Source organism: Typopeltis vanoorti, chromosome 6, assembly GCF_054136105.1.
Source record: "Typopeltis vanoorti isolate ZY-2024b chromosome 6, IOZ_Tvanoo_1.0, whole genome shotgun sequence".
Taxonomy (NCBI): Eukaryota; Metazoa; Arthropoda; class Arachnida; order Uropygi; family Thelyphonidae; genus Typopeltis; species Typopeltis vanoorti.
In genome coordinates, this window is record NC_143554.1 from 127269312 (window position 1) to 127284037 (window position 14726).

Consider the following 14726-nt stretch of genomic DNA (forward strand, 5'->3'; position numbering starts at 1 on the left):
TCAGAAGACAAAAGTGATGAAGATTTCAAGGAAAGGAAATGATGGGATGGAAATCACTTTGAACAGACAAAGAATAGAAAATGTAAAAAGTTTTGAATACCTTGGGAGTTGGATAATAGAAGACAATAGATCTGATTATGAAATTAAGAACAGAATTAAAAAAGCAAAAGCAGCATTTTTCCAAATATACCACATATTAAGAAACAGAAATCTGAACAAACAGTTAAAAGTAAGAATCCTCAAGACAATGATCTGGAGTGTGGGGAAGTATGGATGTGAGTCCTGGATGGTCAATAAGGGGATGAGTGACCGATTGAATGCATTTGAAATGTGGTGCTTGAGAAAAATAGATCATATGAGCTGGACTGAAAGAATGAGTAATGAAGAGGTTCTTAAAAGATTCAAAATGAAAAGAGACTATATGGCTAGTATCCAAAGAAGAAAATAGAGCTTGCATGACATTTGATGAGGGGGTTCTTTTGGAGAGCTTCCCAGAATAGTATTGCAGGGGATGGTGGAGGGAAGGAGAGGAAGAGGAAAAACCCCGACTGTAATGGAAAGACAACATCAAAGATTGGATGGGCAAGAATCTTACAGAAGCAAGAGATAGAGAGGCTTGGAAGCAGACTGTTCATCAGCTGCAACTCTTTTAAAGAGGAGGCCACAGGATTAGATTAGATATAAAAATATAAATTTATATAAAAATAATTTCATAATTTTATATATATATATATATATATAAACTTTCTACATCTATCTCTCATCCTAAGATTTTATTTAATAAGGTCAAAGCACCTTGTGGCAACTTGTTTAGGTAAAATTCATAAGCTCTGCATTACTTCAACCTTAGCATTGTCAGGTCTGGCTCCCAATGATGAGACCTCAATAAAGGCTGAAACCGGTATGGGTAGTGACCATTGCCTTTAATGCATAGCATCATACATCTCCGCAAGGGGATGTGCTTTACATTAAGGGAAGAATATTAAGGAAAGTGATCAGATCTTAATCCACCTTTACCATGAGTTGACTTACTTATCTGTTTGCTCACTTGGGAAATAGGATTTAAAACCAAGTTTATATAAAATTACTTGGTATCTTGAATGCATAATATACCCAAGTTAAAAAACTTTCTACATATATATATATTATGTGTGTGTGTGTGTGTGTGTGTGTGTATGTGTGTGTGTGTGTGTGTGTGTGTGTGTGTGTGTGTGTGTGTGTGTGTGTCAGTGGTGCATTCAGGATTTAATCTTGGAGGGGCCAAGCACTCAGGATTTAAACTTGGGGAGGGGGGTTGAGTAGACGATTTGCGAATACACACTACGCATCGCATACGACCTATGACTGAGCATCTGCCGTGATCGCAAATTCATAAGTAGTATAGAAATAGAAGATACGACACAACATAAATAAAAAAAATTGAATTTTAATTAGGAAAGGATTTTTGGAAAATATTCTAGTGTTTTTTCCTTTTCTTTGGGGGTACCCAGGCTCCTTCCCCCCCTTCTCGTGTGTGTATGTGTGTGTATGTAGAAAGTTTTTACCTTGGGTATAATATACGTTAAAGATACCAAGCTATTTTAAACCTAGTTTTAATCCATTTCCCAGGTAAGCTAACAGACAAGTAAGTCAAGTTTGTGCCTGCAAATACTGCAAGTCTGGGTGACCTGCACATAGTGCAAGTCTTAGGCAACTCGTGGTAAAGGTGGAATAAGCTCTGATCACTATTCTTAATATTTACCCTTAATGCAAAGCACATCTCCTTGAGGAGATGTATGATGCTATGCATTAAAGGCAAGGGGCTACTACCCAGACCAGTTTCGACCTTTATTGAGGTCTCATCAGTGGGAGCCAGGCTTAGAAATACCAAGGTTTAAGTAATACAGAGCTTATAAGTATTTTACCAAATTATTTAATGTATATTATACCCAAGGTAAAAAACTTTCTAGATCTATCTCTTATCCTGAGATATTTATTTAATAAGGTCAAAGCACCTTATGGTAACTTGTTTTGGTAAAATACTTATAAGGTCTGTATTACTTAAACCTTGGTATTTCTAAGCCTGGCTCCCACTGATGAGACCTTAATAAAGGTCGAAACAGGTCTGGGTAGTGGGCCCCTTGTCTTTAATGCATAGCATCATACATCTCCTCAAGGAGATGTGCTTTGCATTAAAGGTAAATATTAAGAATAGTGATCAGAGCTTACTGTACCTTTACCACGAGTTGCCTAAGACTTGCACTACTTGCAGGTGCAAATATATATATATATATATATATATATATATATATATATATATATATATATATATATATATATATATATATATATATATATATATATATATATAACATAGAACATAGAAAACCAATAAAAAAACACTGTAAAGAAACATTGAGTCATTATAAAAAAATAAATTATAAAATCGACTATAAACTACAGTTATTTTGAACTGGAGCTACAGTCCGTGTTAAAGTTCTATTGCTAGAAACCTGTGCATGTGTGATTTCGCGAGTGCGATAATATCAGACAGCAGAGCTAAAAGAGTCAGGCCAATTATAGCTGAGGTTACTGTTTATATGAAGAGGGTCCATGACAATCTCTTTAGACTCGATTATGCGGTGTTCTACCTCGTCGTGGCATATGTGCAGGTTTGAAAAACTTCAAAAACTTCAAACCTGCACATATGCCACATCAAGGTAGAACGCCACAAAATCAAGTCTAAAGAGATTGTCATGGACCCTCTTCATATAAACAGTAACCTCAGCTATAATTTGCCTGACTCTTTTAGCTCTGCTGTCAAATATTGGCCACTTGTGAAATCACACGTCCACAGGTTTCTAGCAATAGAACTTTAACATGGACTGTAGCTCCAGTTCAAAATAACTGTAATTTATAGTCGATTTTATAATTTTATAATTTATGGTTTTATAGTGACTCCGTGTTTCTTTACAGTGTTTTTTATGGGCTTTCTATGTTCTATCACGCCTGAAGAAGTCGGCCACCCCAATGAAACGTTGCGTATTTTAATAAATTTCATTATTTCTTCTAATTCTCGGATCTCAGTCAGTATATAAAAAGCATGAATATCCCAATTCCGAGTCAACACTACAAGTCATCATATATGTGTGTGTATATATATATATATATTATGGGAATTCATTTTTATTCAACTTGAACGACCGAAACCGAGAGATAAAAAGATGACAAGATATATTAAAGAGATACTACTATTTACTAGTTTCGTTGAATAGATCAACATCTTCAGGTATCACAATCAAAGAAGTATATAAAAAATTACAGAGACTTAAAATTGTAATAACAGAACAAGTATAAAAAGACAGTAGCGTGTTTGAAAAACAAATGCGCGTATGAGTTCCAAACAAACGTATACTACGCGCCGTCGCGAGTGCACCAGTACTGAACAGAAGCAACGTGTGCATCAGAGAGATTGTAACTCAGACTGTTGTTGATATGAGAGGAATCTAGAAAAATTTCCCTAGATTCGACAATCTTTCTTTCGAGTTCATCGTAGCACACATGGATGTTAGAAGTTTGAGTCCAGTTTACAATGTGTTGGCGGCCTTCGTCTGAGTTAGCTGAAAAGAGAACGTGGCTAGAGAGAGCGCTAGCTCTAGTTCTGTTATAGGAGATATCTCTACGGTGTTCATCCAAACATAGAAGGATGGATTTAGCAGTCTGGCCATAGTATGGCTTTCCACAATCACACAAAAACTTGTACACTCCTGGAAACTGAGTAGGAAGATGTTTCTGTTTATGTTTGCTAAGTAATGAACGAAGTTTTGGAAGCGTAGTGAAGCAAGTTTTGAAGTTAAATTTCTTGAGAATCTTGGCCAGTTTTGGTGAAAGAGCTGATGTAAGGCAAGGAGATGAAGGCTCTTGGGGAAGAGGGATCTTCAGAAGTAGTTGAGTGCCTGGGGGAAAGAAATTTGTCATTTTCTTTGGAGAGAAACCATTATTAATAAAAGTTTTTTTAAGAAAAAGGAGTTCATTTTCAATTTCTGTTTCTTCTGTAAGTAATGATTTGGCTCAGTGAGCTAAGGTGGAAATAATACCACATTTTTGTGGGGGATAGTGATGGGAGGAAGCATGAAGGTATCTATCAGTATGAGTAGGCTTTCTAAAAATTGAGATTTTAATGCTCTCAGCACATCTGGTAAGTTTAAGGTCTAAAAAGGGAAGACAGTCATCTGATTCCAGTTCAAAGGTGAAAGAGATTTTTTCATGGCACTTGTTTAGGTGGTCTAAAAATAAATAGAGATTATTGACACCGTCTTCCCAGATGAGGAAAATATCATCAATATAGCGGTACCAGACTTTTGGTTTAAAGTGAAAGGAGTTAATAGCTTTTTCTTCAAAATCATTGAGAAATATATCCGCGAGAATCGGAGAGAGTGGGCTGCCCATAGCCAGACCTGAGTTTTGTAAGTAGATCTTATTATCATATTTGAAGTATCCTGACTTTATGCAATGGGAGAGTTTTTTTGATAATTTGTTCTTGAGAAGATTGAGGACTTCTTGAGCAGGTACATTTGTAAAGAGAGAAACAATATCAAAACTGGCCATTAAATCTGTTTTTTTAAGTTTGATGTCCTTGATTTTAGAAACAAAATCTGCAGAGTTTTTAATATGTGAAGAGGAAATTCCAGAAAGATTTCTTAGAAAACTCGCGAGATATTTGGAGAGATTATAAGTAGGAGAGTGTATGCCCTCAACTATAGGTCTGAGTGGGCAGTTTATTTTGTGAATCTTGGGGAGACCATACAGTCGAGGTATCAAGGGATGAAGTGACCTAAGAGAAAGCCGAATGTTTCTTTGTAACTCTAAGGTGGTTTTTAATAAATTATTAGTTCTATTGTGTAATTCCATCGTAGGGTCACTAGCAATTTCTGAGTAAGTATCACTATTTAAAAGTTCGAAGATTTTATTATGGTAATCAGACTTGTCTAAGATGACAGTTGCATTCCCTTTGTCTGCCGGAAGGATAACTATGTTACTATTATCTTTCAAGGACTTGATAGCTGTCCTTTCAGAGTAAGAAATGTTGTCAGGTGGAGCTCTAGCTTTATTTATAGAGAAAATTGCTTCCATACGGAGGAGGTTAGCTTCTTTGTTTGGTAATAAAGAAGCTGCCTTTTCTATCTTTGATAAGAGAAGTTCTCTAGGGATAGATGTAGGAGCAGTTACAAAGTTGAGACCTTTAGCAAGTATGCTTTCTTCTGCCAAAGATAATTGATGAGAAGACTTATTGATGACAACTTTCTTTAGATAGGTAGAGTCAAAATGAGATGTTTTGCTATCCTGATTATATTTAAGAGAATCATATTTTCTAATGAGTTTAATTTTATTTAAATTCTGAATTTTAGAAGCTTTAAGAGTGCTAATTTCTTTTAAACATTTCTTTTAAAATTGTTATTACAATTTTAAGTCTCTGTAATTTTTTATATACTTCTTTGATTGTGATACCTGAAGATGTTGATCTATTCAACGAAACTAGTAAACTAAAACTAGTAGTATCTTTTTAAATATATCTTGTCATCTTTTTATCTCTTGGTTTCAGTCATTAAAGTTCTCCCATATATATATATATATATATATATATGTTAAAGATGCCAAGCTATTTTACCTAGTTTTACTCCATTTCCCAAGTAAGCAAACAGACAAATAAGTCAAGTTTGCACCTGCATGTATTGCAAGTCTAGATGACCCGGTAAAGTATATTCTACATATATATATGTAGTCATTCAATATTTAAAAAAAAAATATATATATATATATTTTTTTTTTATGCATATATATATATATATATATATATGCATAAAAGTATTTTACCAGAACAAGTTACCATAAGCGTGTGGACAGACTTATGTGTTCGTCGAACATGTTGTTTATTATTTTAACGGTATAATGTACCACTAATAGAAACCCTCAATCTACTGAAGTCACACTTCCCCCCTGATATATTTGAACTATTCAAATTCACAATACATGCAGGATATTTCACATGGAAAGGGAAAATATACAAACAAATTGATGGGACAGCCATGGGCTCCCCCTTTCTCCCCCCCTAGCCAACTTTTACATAGAACACCTGGAAAAAAAAGCAATCAATACAGCCACTCTCAAACCAACACTTTGGCTACGCTATGTTGATGATGTGCTTGCCATTTGGCCACATGGCCCTGAGACATTGAAAACATTCCTAGCACATTTAAATAGCCAACACCCAAAAATCCACTTTACTATGGAACCGGAAGCCAACAACTGTCTGCCCTTCCTGGATACACTCATTACACGTCTCCCAGATGGTTCCTTATCATTTTCAGTTTTCAGAAAACCCACACATACAGGCAGATACTTACACAAACAATCACACCATCATCCTTCTCAACAATATGGCATTTTAAAAACGCTAACCCATAGAGCGAGAGCAATCTGTTCAAATGACAAGGCTCTTACTGCTGAACTGACTCACTTACGCCACACCTTCTTGGCCAACGGCTACAATCCACAAAAAATAAACAAAATACTAAACACTCCTAAGAAACCCCTCCCACCATCCACCACAGAGAACTACAACAAAACAGTCACCATCCCTTACATTAAAGGCACATCCGAAAAGATCTCAAGAATTCTCATTAAACATAAACTACGCACTACATTCAGACCATGTAGCAAATTAGCCACCCTCATCCGCTCACCCAAGGACAGCATTCCACCTTTATCACATCCAGGAGTCTACCAAGTACCCTGCTCATGCAATCAAGCCTACTACGGTCAAACAGGAAGAACTGTGAATATCCGCATCAGCGAACATAAACGATACGTCCGGAAATATCATTATGGGAAGTCGGGCCTAGCAGACCATGCTCTGGATACCCCTGCACACAGGATCAACTGGAAAAACACAAAAGTACTACACAGAAACCCATATAAATCAGAGAGATTGTTCTTAGAGGCGACAGAAGCCCTAAAACACACCCCAAATCTCAACAAATATGGCTGTATTAACTTGCCGAAGATCTGGGAGACAGTCATATTAAGGAAAAACTAGCACTTTTCTAGGACTCTAGCAATATATGATAGCGTTTTTTTTTTTTTTTTTTTTTTTTTTTTTTTCAGATAGAGGGCGCCAAAATCAGGACTCTAGTCTTTGTGTTGCTGCTACAATTTTGTTAATGTACACCATGTTGTTTTAGTCTCGCGTATTGTGACAAACAGTGTTTTTGTGCTCTGAAGATGCTGGTTATAATACCAGCGAAATATCAGCATCAAGTGAATAAATTAATTATTTACTTAGTTTCTGTGTTCTATTATACCGTTAAAATAATAAACAACAAGTTACCATAAGGTTAAAACACCTTATGGTAACTTGTTCTGGTAAAATACTTATAAGCTCTGTATTACTAAATCTTGGTATTTCTAGCCTGGCTCCCACTGATGAGACCTCAATAAAGGTCGAAACCGGTCTGGGTAGTGGCCCCTTGCCTTTAATACAAAACATCATACATCCCCTCCTTGGAGATGTGTTTTGGCATTAAGGGTAAATATTAAGATTAGTGATCGGAGCTTATGCCACCTTTACCACGAGTTGCCTAGGTCTTGCACTACCTGTAGGATCAGCTAGACTTGCATCATTAGCAGGTGCAAACTTGACTTGTTTGTCTGTTTGCTTACTTGGGAAATGGAGTAAAACCAGGTTTAAAATTGCTTGGTATTTTTAACATATATATATATATATATATATATATATATGCATGGAGGTTCATTTACTCGGTTGTTAAACATATTTTTAAAAGAATTGATTGATATAAACTGAGAAAAAAGGAAAAAGGTTTAATAGTATCACATGACTAGTTTTGGCTTTTTACAGCCTTCTTCAGGTGTTTTTATAAAAGAAAAGAAAAAACATTGAACATTGAAGATAAAAACTATAAATAGCACAGGAAAGTCACTATACATATTTAACATGAAAACATTGCAGTTAACGTATTCAAAGCTGTTCCTATACGCATGCACTCACCCAACAATTTGACCAATGAAGGAACAGCTTTGAATACGTTAACTACAACGTTTTCATGTTAAATATGTGTGAGTTTTTTCTGTGCTGTTTACAGTTTTTATCTTCAATTTAATGTTTTTTCTTATCTTTTATAAAAACACCTGAAGAAGGCTGTAAAAAGCCGAAACTAGTCATGTGATACTACTAAACCTTTTTCCTTTTCTCTCGGTTTATGTCATTCAATTCTTTTAAAATATATATATATAATTTATTACTCCAAATAAATTCTATTAAGTTTTCTGCTACATGTGCGAAGTCATTAATTAAAAAATTATACTGTGTTGTTTAATCATTTATATGTGCTGTATTTATTCCATTAAACTTTAAAATGAGTTCTTACCATCATGTAAGTCTAAATAGTCGATTAACATCTTTACCCTCCAAATTCTAAAGTCATGGCACTACTCCAAGCTGGCTCTTTAGTTTGTCATAATCACCTACTTGTAATTTTATGTACATCCCTTTCTTAACTGATAATAGAAAAAAGGGCTGGTTGGCCAAGTGGTTAGCTTATCCACTCTCCAACCAAAAGGCTGCAGGTTCAAATCCTGCCATGGGCATGGATTTCTGTGAAAATATTAGTGGTGGCAGAATGATAGCATTGGTGTAGATGATAGTGGTAGTTGTGGTCAGTTGTAGTTGATGGATTGAGTGGTGAAGATGGAGAGTTGTAGAGTAGGTTTCCCCCTCGATGAGTCTTTGGACTCCTTGGAGGTGTAATGTAATAATAATAATAATAATTACTGAAAATAAGAGCCAACAGGCTTCACTTCGGCGAAGTAAAATTATTCAAAATTAAGTGGATATTGAATACCACATTATTTCTAATACCACATTTCTATTTCTATTTCTATTTTTAATACCACATCATTTCCATTATGGGAAAATACTAAGAACAGTAATCGGAGCTTGCTCCACCTTTACTACGAGTCGCCCTAGCATTGCACTACCAGGTGTTGGCTTACGCTTGAACTCGCCGAACTTTATATAGTTTTCTATATTCAGCATGAAACTCTTAGATTAGATTTCCTATCTTTGAGTTTCTTATTTGGCTAAGAAATAATGTGGTATTCAATATCCACTTAATTTTGAATAATTTTACTTCGCCAAAGTGAAGCCTGTTGGCTCTTAGTTTCAGTAATTGTATTTGTGCACCTTTTGGCAACTCATACAGTAAAGAAATGAGCTCTGACTATTGAAACCTTAGTATTACATCTAGGTATACCTACTCACTGATGAGACCTCAAAAAAGGTTGAAACCGGTCTAGGTAGTGACCTTCTCTCATAATGTAGACCAGTAATACATCTCCTAGGAGCTGTGTTTTACTTTATGAGAAAATACTAAGAACAGTAATCGGAGCTTGCTCCACCTTTACTACGAGTCACCCTAGCATTGCACTACAGGTGTTGGCTTATGTTTGGACTCACCGAACTTTATATAGTTTTCTATATTCGGCATGAAACTCTTAGATTAGATTTCCTATCTTTGAGTTTCTTATTTGGCTAAGAAATAATGTGGTATTCAATATCCACTTAATTTTGAATAATAATAATAATAATTCTGCATGTCTGGCAATTATATACAGTATGTAGGGATAGTAAGGAGAAGAATAAGAGACTGTCCTGGAAGTTGTACAAGAGTGTGATAAAAAATGAGGAGCAGATTTTTTTTTTACATGAAAAGTGGATGGATAACTACTGCACTGTCATAAATCATTCCCTGTAAGTAAGTTTAAGGGACAATGCTATAAATAATTGAGTGAAAATGGGACTTCCTACATCCCTTTATGGACATCTAATAGTTCTTAAAGATGAAACTTATTATTATTAAATAGTTAATATAACAGCTACATTCACTGGCAGGTGGCATACGTATACTGCTTGAGAGTGTGATGAATGCAAACATGCTGAATGAGTTTAAAGCATAGCTTGATTTACTTTGTGATTGTGTGCACCTCTCGCAGAGTCTTTTGACTCCATGGAGTTGTGTTAGTAATAATAATAATAATAATAATAATTACCAGACTAATATGGCAAGGATTATGCATAGCATAGAGAGCAAAGAAGAATGAGAGACCATAGTTAAAGTTGAGTTGTTAAGGGAGTAGATTTTTTACATGATGAGGTGGATGAATGGAATGCATTGCAATAAATCAATAACAGTCTGAATTTAAAGGCATGGTAACTAACATGTATTGAATGAAGCATACCATGACAAGTTACATTATCTATAATAATAATAATAATAATAATAATAATAATAATAATAATAATAATAATAATAATAATAAATATGAGCAACAAACAGTTCTTTTAGCATTCTTTATCTCATCTTGAATAGGAGGAAGAGGGGGGGGGGATATGATTGAGACATATAAGCTGGGCAGGGGTTGTTATCAGGTAGACATGGAAGAGATTTTTCGTAGAATGGGAGAGGACAGTAGAACAAGAGGCCATTGCTGGAAACTGTATAAGGAGGATGTGAGCAAAGGGGTGCGAAGCAGGTTTTTTGCATGGAGGGTGGTTGGTGAGTGAAATGCATTGTCTGAGTGTGTTGTGGATGTGGACACATTGAATCAGTTTAAGACGCGGTTGGATGAGCATTGTATGCAATAGTGAGTACCTCCCACGATGAGTCTCTGACTCCATGGAGGTCAAATGTTAATAATAATAATAATCTTCCATTAACTCATTGACTGCCATATTAGCTACTAGATGACTAAAACTAGACAGCAGTGTTAGTCACTCAGTGATTACCTTGATACATTGCAGGTTGTAAAGAGTCCATCTATTCCTGTCTTGAACCTTTCCTCTCCATTTTCTTCCAACTTTCTTGATGATTGGATCTTCCTGCCTTAAGGCCAGTCTTCCAGGTTTCCTTTTGGTATTTCTCAGATACCAATTTGTTACTCTGGTTGGCCATCTGTTGTCTCTCATTCTGGCAAGATGTCCTGTCTATATACTTTTGCTGTTGTAAATTGCTTTTATTACATCTTTGAGTCCAGACTTCTTCTGATTTCTGTGTGTCTTACATAGTCTATTTTATTTATATTGAACAATCTTCTTTCTAGTGCACGTTGAGAGTTATTATTAAGCTTTGTTCTTTTTTAAAGTTGTGTTCCATGATTCACTGCCATAAGTTAATGCTGGTAGAATACGACTATTGAAAAGATGGACTCTTATCTCATCTTTATTACCTTTTTTATGCAGAATTATGGTCTTTGTTCATTTTATTTTGTTGAAGGCCATTCAAGCAGCTCTTTTTCTCCTTGCCATTTCATTTGATATGTCATTATTCGTTTTTATAGACTTTCTGAGATAGATGTAATCATAAACTTTTTTGATGGTGTGTGATTCTACAGTGATTGTATAATCCTTACAGTATTCGTTTTTCATCCATCTTGTTTTGTGTGGATGTATTTCCAATCCAATATTTTGGCAGTTTTGGCTTATGTCATTCAGCATTGATTCTAAGAGTTTGGGAGAGCGATATATTAATACTACATCATAAGCGAATAATAGAATATTTAACATTTCACCATCAATGTTAATTCCACTTTTCATGTCAGTTTTTTGAATGATGCTGTGCAGAGTAGATGTGAAGAGATTATGTGAGAATGTGTCATTCTGATGTACTCCTCTACTTAAGTTAATTTTAATTGGACGATCGAAAAGAGTGATATTTGTTGTGCTTTCTTTGTAAATGTCTTCCATGAGCTGGATATACGCTATTTCTACTCCTTGTTCTATTAAAGCTTGGATTACTATGTTACGTTCAACAGTGTCAAATGCCTTTTTAAAATGTATAAAAATGAAACAGAGTGGCATCTGGTATTCTCTGCATCTTTCTGTTAGTTGAGTAATAGTTTGAATGTGGTTTTATTATCGAAAAATCTTTTTTGAAACAGCCTGTTCTTCAGCTATTTTTGTTGATGGAGATTTGTATTCTGTTAGGAATAACTCTGGCAAATATTTTATATATATGTGATAATAGACAGATGGGTCTGTAATTACTGACGTCTTCTTTATTACCATTTTTTTATGCAGAATTATGGTCTTTGATGTTTTCCATTCAGTCGGTGACTTCCTTAATTGTGTATATCGAGTAAATCTTTCTGCTAGAGCTTTAAAGAGTACTTGTCCAACCATTTTTAATTCATCAGATTTTATACTGTCAATTCCTGGTGATCAGTCAGTTTTCATATGGTGGTTGTAAGTGCTTCATCAGCGAATCTGTTTAAGGAGAGGTATGATAGGTTTTGTATGAATAATTGATCTCTCTCTCTCTCTCTTTCTCTCAATGAGTCTTTGACTCCACGGAGATACCTGTATAGTAAAAATAATAATATTTGAAATACTGGGGCAATCATAACAGATTATGACAATGATGATGAGGAGGAGGACACTGACATGTAGAAGTAAAGAGGGTTATGTAAATTACACTTAACAAGAAATTATATTCTTGTTTTTATCCTTTACCTAAATGTGAGTACATAAAGTAACATCATGATAGGCCACTTGTGTATGGAGACAGATGACTTGAGATGAAATTGTCCTAGCATGTCAATCTTCTCTGATACATAGGGTGTAAAGATAGATGGAGGAATGCCATTTGCAGCGCCTTGTGGATAAGAGGAGGAGTAATATGATTGAGGCACATAAGTCAGTAATGGGTTGTTACTAGTTAAATGTGGAAGATCTTTTTCATAAAATGGAGACGGGGAGTGGGAGAGCAGAACAAGGATCCATCCCTGGAAACTATATAAGGAGGGTATGAACAGGATAATGAGAAGCTGGTTCTTTTGCATGGACAGTGATTGGCAAGGGGAAGGAAGTGCCTGATTATGGTAAGGGTGGAAGCAGTGAATAACTTTAAGGTGGTATTCGATGAGCTTTGTGTGAAAGTGGAGATCTCCCACAATTCATTTCACTCTATGAGGTATGATGTTAATAATAATAATTATTATCATACTGAAAACACACACGTGATGAACAGCAGCATTCGTATGTTACGCTTTCGCTCAGGCCTACACATTTTACCGTGTAAGTGTCTGTAACTGATAATCCTGCGGAATAGGTTGGATGGTTGCTCCTTATTCCCGGTGGTATCCCATGTCTGTTGAAGTGTGTTCATGGGGCCGGTTTGCCTGCTTTGCGGGAGGAAAAACAACAATATAAACTGAGGAAAAAACCTTGCTGTCCACGCACCAAGACTGCCTAACTTGACTATGGCTGAGGAAGATCCTTAAGCTCCTCATGTCGTCAACGGGAATCGAACCTAGGACACTCCTTCTCCAGGCATATGGTTGCGAAATGCATAGCCACCGTGTGACCCCACAGCAGCATTACATAATTTAAACTTTCTACTTTCTTTTAAGCTTACATGGTGATCCGAATGCATTTTTGAAAATTATGGAGACAACTACCATGTTTGAATAAAAACTTTAGTTTAATATAACTAAAATCTACATTCAACGTTTCGACCTTTATGTCAAGGTCATCTTCTGGAGCATACAACTATACACAGAAAACAAGCTACACTACAGTCAAACTGGTTTGTTAAAGATACTGACCAACCACTACAACAATTGTTGGTCTGACCTCTGGTGGGGAAAAAAATTATACATCAATGCTAGAGTCCTATTATTAGTTTATCTGTTGTTGTAGAAATACATTGGGCACAACAACAAGTATCTATCTATATACATATATTAACATCATGATTATACCTGTACATTCCAGCCAGTTCGCATGGAATGGTTTCTAATACTAGTTGAAGATTGGCTAGAGTCCTGACTTATGCTGGATCTTGTATATTAGGTAGGCTGAATGTGTGCCATCCAGATTCTTGGAATTTTCATGCCATCTTTGTTGTTGATATTTGGGTGGTTTATCAGGATTTCGCAGGCTTCCTTAAATTTCCTTTCATACCAGGTTTTTATGTGGTGTAAAGAGCGGGTGCTTTTCCAGTTGATTTGGTGTAAGGTGTTGAGCACGTGGTCTGAGAGGACTGCTTCACCATAATGGTTATATTTAATGTGTCTAACGTGCTCTTTCTTGCGTATAGGGATTGTCCGTCCTGTTTCACCAATGTACGGTAAGTTACAGGTGCAGCGGATGCAATAGACTCCAGGATGTGCTAATGGGAGGAGAGGATCCTTAGAGGAGTTGAATATGGTTTTAAGTTTAGTGAGTGGTTTAAAGGTGGCATTGAGGTTATAATGTTGTAGGATTCTTTGATTTTTTCTGATAACCCTTTAATGTATGGGATGGCTATGGTTTTACTGTAATCTAGATTCATTTTTGTTGTTGTTTTATGGAGTATTTTATTAATAGTATTTTTGTTATAGCCATTATTTATGAATGTGTCGCTGATGATTTTTAGTTCTTGTTTCAGGGCTTGCTGGTTAGAGCAAATTGTTGTAGCTCTGTTTTTAAGGGTATTAATGACTCCATATTTTTGTGATGGGTGGTGGTATGAATTAGCATGTATGTATTGGCCAGTGTGTGTGTCGATTTTTGGTAAACCGTTTTTGGTAGATTTTAGGTATATTAAACGAAAATTTTTATTCAAACACAGTAGGTGTCCCCATAATTTTCAAAAATGTAAACTTTCTACTCTTTGAGGTTCCATTTTTGTAAT

At 35.6% G+C, this 14726-nt stretch overlaps 1 protein-coding gene across 1 annotated transcript in view; it reads right to left on the reverse strand.

Annotated features, from left to right (window-relative positions):
• Positions 1 to 14726, reverse strand: part of LOC150105925 (glycogen [starch] synthase-like) — a 193408-nt gene that overhangs the window by 23513 nt on the left and 155169 nt on the right. The gene's annotated exons all lie outside the window — the stretch shown is intronic.